Genomic DNA, 5,758 nt, shown 5'->3' on the forward strand with positions numbered 1-5,758 from the left:
TTTGGAGAAGTCAGAGATTTGGTTTTAAATGAAGCTCACAAGTCAAGATACTCGATACATCCCGGATCAGACAAGATGTATCTCGATCTCAAGAAGCATTATTGGTGGCCCAATATGAAGGCAGAAATTGCCACCTATGTCGGTAAGTGTTTGACCTGCTCCAAGGTCAAGGCAGAGTACCAGAAACCGTCTGGCCTGCTACAACAACCATCAATTCCAGAATGGAAGTGGGAGCAAATAACAATGGACTTTATAACAAAGTTGCCCAAGACATCAAGCGGTTACGATACCATATGGGTAGTGGTTGACCGTTTGACCAAGTCCGCTCACTTCTTAGCCATCAAGGAAACTGATAAGATGGAAAAACTCACCAGAACTTATCTCAAGGAGATAGTCAGACTACACGGTATGCCAATATCTATCATCTCGGACCGAGATAGTAGATTCACTTCCAGATTTTGGCAATCACTGCAAAGGTCCCTAGGCACAAAACTCGACATGAGTACAGCATATCATCCTCAAACGGATGGCCAGAGCGAAAGGACAATACAAACTCTGGAAGATATGCTCCACGCTTGTGTGATAGACTTTGGTAATGCATGGGATACTCACTTGCCATTAGTTGAGTTCTCTTACAACAACAACTATCACACTAGTATAAAGGCCGCTCCATTCGAGGCCTTGTATGGGCGCAAATGTCGTTCACCATTATGTTGGGCAGAGGTTGGAGATACCCAACTAGCAGGAAAACATATGGGAGATACACTATTCACTGGACCTGAAATCATTCAGGAGACAACAGAAAAGATTGTTCAGATAAAAGAACGGCTAAAAGTCGCACGTAGTCGGCAGAAGAGTTATGCTGACAACAGACGCAAACCATTGGAATTCAAAGTAGGAGACCGAGTCCTACTAAAAGTTGCCCCATGGAAGGGTGTCATTAGATTCGGAAAAAGAGGAAAGCTAAACCCACGTTACATCGGACCCTTCGATATCCTAGCAAGGGTTGGTCTGGTAGCTTATAAGCTCAAGCTACCTCAAGAGCTCAACAAGGTTCACGATACCTTCTACGTGTGTAATCTCAAAAAGTGCCTAGCCGATGAAATCTTGGTTGTACCACTCGATGAAATTCAGGTCAACACAAACCTTCACTTCATGGAGGAACCGGTGGAGATTATGGATCGGGAGATTAAAAGACTCAAACAAAACCGCATACCTATAGTAAAAGTCCGATGGAACTCTCGTAGAGGGCCGGAGTTTACTTGGGAACGCGAGGACCAAATGAAGCAAAAGTACCCACATTTATTCAATGATGCCCCCTCCACTAGTGAAAGAACTAACTCCTAGTGTAAAGTAGCCAAGAATGAAATAATTTCGGGATGAAATTCCCTTAACGGGGAGGTAATGTGACATCCTGGAATTTAGGGCATAGATTTCAAACGACTAAATTTCAGAAAATCTATTTGTAATTAACTCATTCAGCTTTGATTGCATCTAACGAAATATAAAGGAGTTAATTTCAATTATTATGTAATATCTGATGATATTTTTATGTCCAAGCGTGCAACCTGGTAACCAAATCAAAATGCTCAACTGCAGCGTTGGGTAATACGTCTGAAAAACTGAAATTTAGCATTAATCATTTTTTAGAAAAACAAACACTAAAATATAATAGCACGTGTTCCCCTGTTTCCGAAAATATAAAGAACGTCCAAAATGGAGTTCGTATGCAAAAGATACAACCGTTATAAGAAAAACGGACAGTAAAACACTGTTTTCTTTAATCGCGTAAACCAAAACAATCCGTTGAGGCGCTTACGCTTTGCCGACGAGATTTCCGAGAGCGTTTTTGGAATCAGGATATAGTATATTATTTAATTTCACACTCGAAATAATTTTTACGAAAATATTTATGAAAGTCGCGAAAACGGACACCGCCTACCGTTAAGACGCAAAACTTCAAACACAAATTCCCAAAGATCCGTAACTCCAAAAATTAATCCGTTTGAGGTTCTGGAATCCTTGAATTATACTTTATCTAAAAATGCTATCGAAAAAATATTCTATGCACGAATCCCGAGGCACCCGGTTTTTTTTTTGCATGTTTTGGACATAAAATGGAGACCCCATGTGGGGCCCACATGGAGTGAAGGACTCCAAAAACCTGATCTTCTTCCAGCTGGTATCAAATCCACGTGCCTTTCCTTCATACACCCTCCTCCTTTGTGTGCAAGGTTCACCAAAGGTACAAACATGGGATTGAAAGTATGGCCATAAATAAGTATGTGTCTATGGACTTATACTATAAATAGAGGCCACTACTTCTCATAAACTCAATCAAATTCATCAGCTTCTTCTTCTCTCTCAATTCCCTCTCTCACAGTTACAACATCACCACCATGGATCACCTCTCCAACCCATTCCTGCTATTGTTTTCAATCACCACAACCCCCTCCCTCGTCCTTTTTGGTCTTCCCTGTTGAAATAAGCAAGAAAGAAACATCAGAAGGCCACCGGAGTAGCCTCCTGCCACCACCGTTTCACCCTCCTGCCGGCAATCACCCACCACCCATTGCAACCTTCAAACACCCACTTCCACCACCGAAGAACTTCATCCCTAAGCTGTCATTGCTATTAATTTCGATCCCCAAAAGCTTCTCCACAATTCCTGCATCGAAATACTGGTAAAAGAAAGAAGAACGAAGGCAACAGCACCGAACTACCACCTCCGTCAGCCCCCCCGCCGGCCGCCTGTTGCAGCGACAACAACTGTCACCACTTCTGGCCTCCATTTTCGCCACTGGTAAGCACCTCCACCCCTTAGAGAATGTTTCCAAATATCACATGCATCTTCGACTGATTAGCGAATGACATAAGAAATTTTTTTTGGCTATAATAAACCTGCGACGAAGAAGAAGAAGAATAGGAGGTTTCCCTCCTGTTCACGAATCAGATACACAAACATGCATGCGGTTTTGCCACATGCAGTCCCCCAAGTATGATATTTTCCAGATTTAACCCCTTACTCCCAAAAACTGTTTTTAAACTAGGTCCTAAGTCCAAAACATACAATTGAAATATTCACAATCTACCCAAATTTCGAAAAATCCTTTCAATAGAAGTTCAAAATATAAAAATAGAAATTTCATAAATTCATTTTTTACATATATATACATTTTATATTTGATTGTTGTTAAATCTTAAATTATAAAAAAAATTGTGTTTTGATTTCAATAAATTTTGGTATAATAAAGATTTAGAAAAATTATAAATCATTATACTAGTTCAAATACCAAATCTCCCATCAAATATTGATTTATAACGAATATTTCTAGGAAATCGGATTTATCCCGGAAATCACGACCTCTCGGCAACACATCTCGACTTTCAGAACTACTCGTTAACCACTCGATAAGGTGACAGTTACGGCCCCTTTTCAATATTTTATTTATTCTTGGGGGAGAATACATGTGCTAAATAGTATTTATTATGCAAATACATATGTCTTATATGATACGCATGCTACAATTTTAAAAGTTATAAAGACTTCCATATCTGAATATTATCATGCATAAGGCTTTACACACTTGTACAAGATCATTATGTTAAAATGCATATCTCTATAAAAGCGAGTAATTTATACTTTTATAAATACGTCAACCATACTCGGCTTTTACAAATACTATACTACGAAATTCATTATGCCCGGTACTTATCTATAATTAAGTTAGGGCTGAGATTTATTCACAAACTTTTCGTTAATGGTTTTTGAGTGAGATGCTACTATTCATTAGCTGAGTTTAATCACTTAGTCTGCCCCACACTGCTATAATCGTTAATCTTTGGAGCGAGGTACATATATATAGATCTATATGGGGTCGACAACCCCACCTGCGGTTGCTAGCTACAACCATCGACTGATCAATCGAAGCAGGTGATATGTGTCTACGATCGTTACTACGACGTCCAATGAAGCGTCGTAGGGAGGGGTACTTTTCATCTATAGCTCGATTATAGAACTCACTAAAAACATTAACACGAATCTCTCTCACTTTTTCACTAGAACCATAGGTTTGGTTGCTTTCAGAACTGTTTTTAAGTATAGTGGTTACTTATACAATGGATATATTTAAACTTTCATGAAGTTATATCAAACACGTTTTCTTTAAAAGCATAGATTTATTTATAAAATTACTTATTGGCTTTTAAAGACTCATGGCAAGCATTGTTTCAACTTATTGTTATACAAGAAAAAGATACTTTTGGACTTTTGAAAGTATTATTACTGCGGCTAGTAGAAAACCTGTGACTCTCACCAACCTCGTGTTGACTTTCAAAATACATGTATTCTCAGGAAATCAGTGAAATTTCGGGGACACTCAGACGATGGAAAACATGGCTCGCAAGTACTTTAATTTTCTACTTTTGAACTGTTATGCCTAACTGTTAAGGCAAACTCATATTATTATTATATTACTATCTGTAAGAACCATGTATGAAAACATAAATATGTAATGAAATGTTGTTTTGTTTATTGTTGTACTTGTGCTGTATATTCAATTTATCTGTGATCCATGAACTTAGTCGCACATCCCGGCATGTCTCGCCGCCTCGGCTGGGGGTGTGACATTTTGACTTAAGTGATTAAGCAAATAATAAAGTAAGTTCTCTTCCCAATGAAGCATGGTGTGACCAAGAGAGGGTCACAAGATGAGGACTACGTTGAATTCACCATTTTTCTCACCTAGTGCTATCGAAGAGACCAAGAGTTAGGTCGCAACACGCTTCGACCAAATTGACAGTTGATAGTTGACTTTGAGTTGTTGTCTATTGATTGTTTTCTTTGATTATTGTCTATTGGATTTTTAACCAGTTTGAATTTGGTAAAACTTTGGGGAACTTGAGGATTTGACTAAGGGTTGTCCTCAGCCAGGTGTTAGGTGCTTCGTGCTAGTCGTTCATTGCAAAAACGGTCTTTGATTTTCTGTCGCTTGACTTAGCTAAGTTTTCTCACTATACTATGTGGGACATTATATATCATTTATATGGTAGGATATAGGTGTAGTTAGAGAAAAGTTATGCTAGTAGACCTAAATAAGTGTTTGTTATATATGTAATTGGTTGATTGTACAGGGTACTGCTAATATTGGTGAGTCGTTGAATAAATTTTATAGAGGTTAATTTACTTTAAGTCAAATAGCCTTAGAACTATAGTATAGCCTTATTGCATGTTTCTTCTTTGATTTAGTACTTTTGGATATGAACAACTGCTCGAATATCTATCATAATTCCAGACTACATATGATTATGCATTCATAATGTGACCTTAAATATTAATAATAGCTTATACATGGTTGTATGATAACTGAGAGTCGGCAGTTGTGCGATGGTTGATAGCCTGTAATTGCATCATAGTTGAGAGCTTGTCACCGTTGGTGACTAGACATGTGGCATAGCTATTAGACGTCGTTATTGTACAGACAACAATAGAGCAAAGAACCGTTGTTTCATATGCATTGTATGTGTCACACCCCCAACCGGCGGTCAAAACGTTGGACAGTGTGAACATGGGAAATTTGATCGAGGCATAAAGATATATATTGAACATAACAGAAAGCTATATTTCAAACAATACTTTATTTATTTTAAATTATTTTGGTGTTACATTGTTTAAAAGACAAGCACACAACCTAAACGACTATCCTCCATATTCATCTCCCGAAGAATACACGTATTTTTTGGAAACATCAATATAATG

At 38.1% G+C, this 5,758-nt stretch overlaps 1 long non-coding RNA gene across 1 annotated transcript; it reads left to right on the forward strand.

The window, feature by feature from the left end:
• Positions 1-2,342: 2,342 nt before the first annotated feature.
• Positions 2,343-4,487, forward strand: LOC111917333 (uncharacterized). The gene is made up of 3 exons (XR_008231250.1): positions 2,343-2,803; positions 3,336-3,416; positions 4,355-4,487. It is a non-coding gene; the product is annotated as an uncharacterized LOC111917333 (long non-coding RNA).
• Positions 4,488-5,758: the final 1,271 nt, after the last annotated feature.

The sequence above is a fragment of the Lactuca sativa genome, chromosome 3 (genome assembly GCF_002870075.4).
Source record: "Lactuca sativa cultivar Salinas chromosome 3, Lsat_Salinas_v11, whole genome shotgun sequence".
Lineage (NCBI taxonomy): Eukaryota > Viridiplantae > Streptophyta > Magnoliopsida > Asterales > Asteraceae > Lactuca > Lactuca sativa.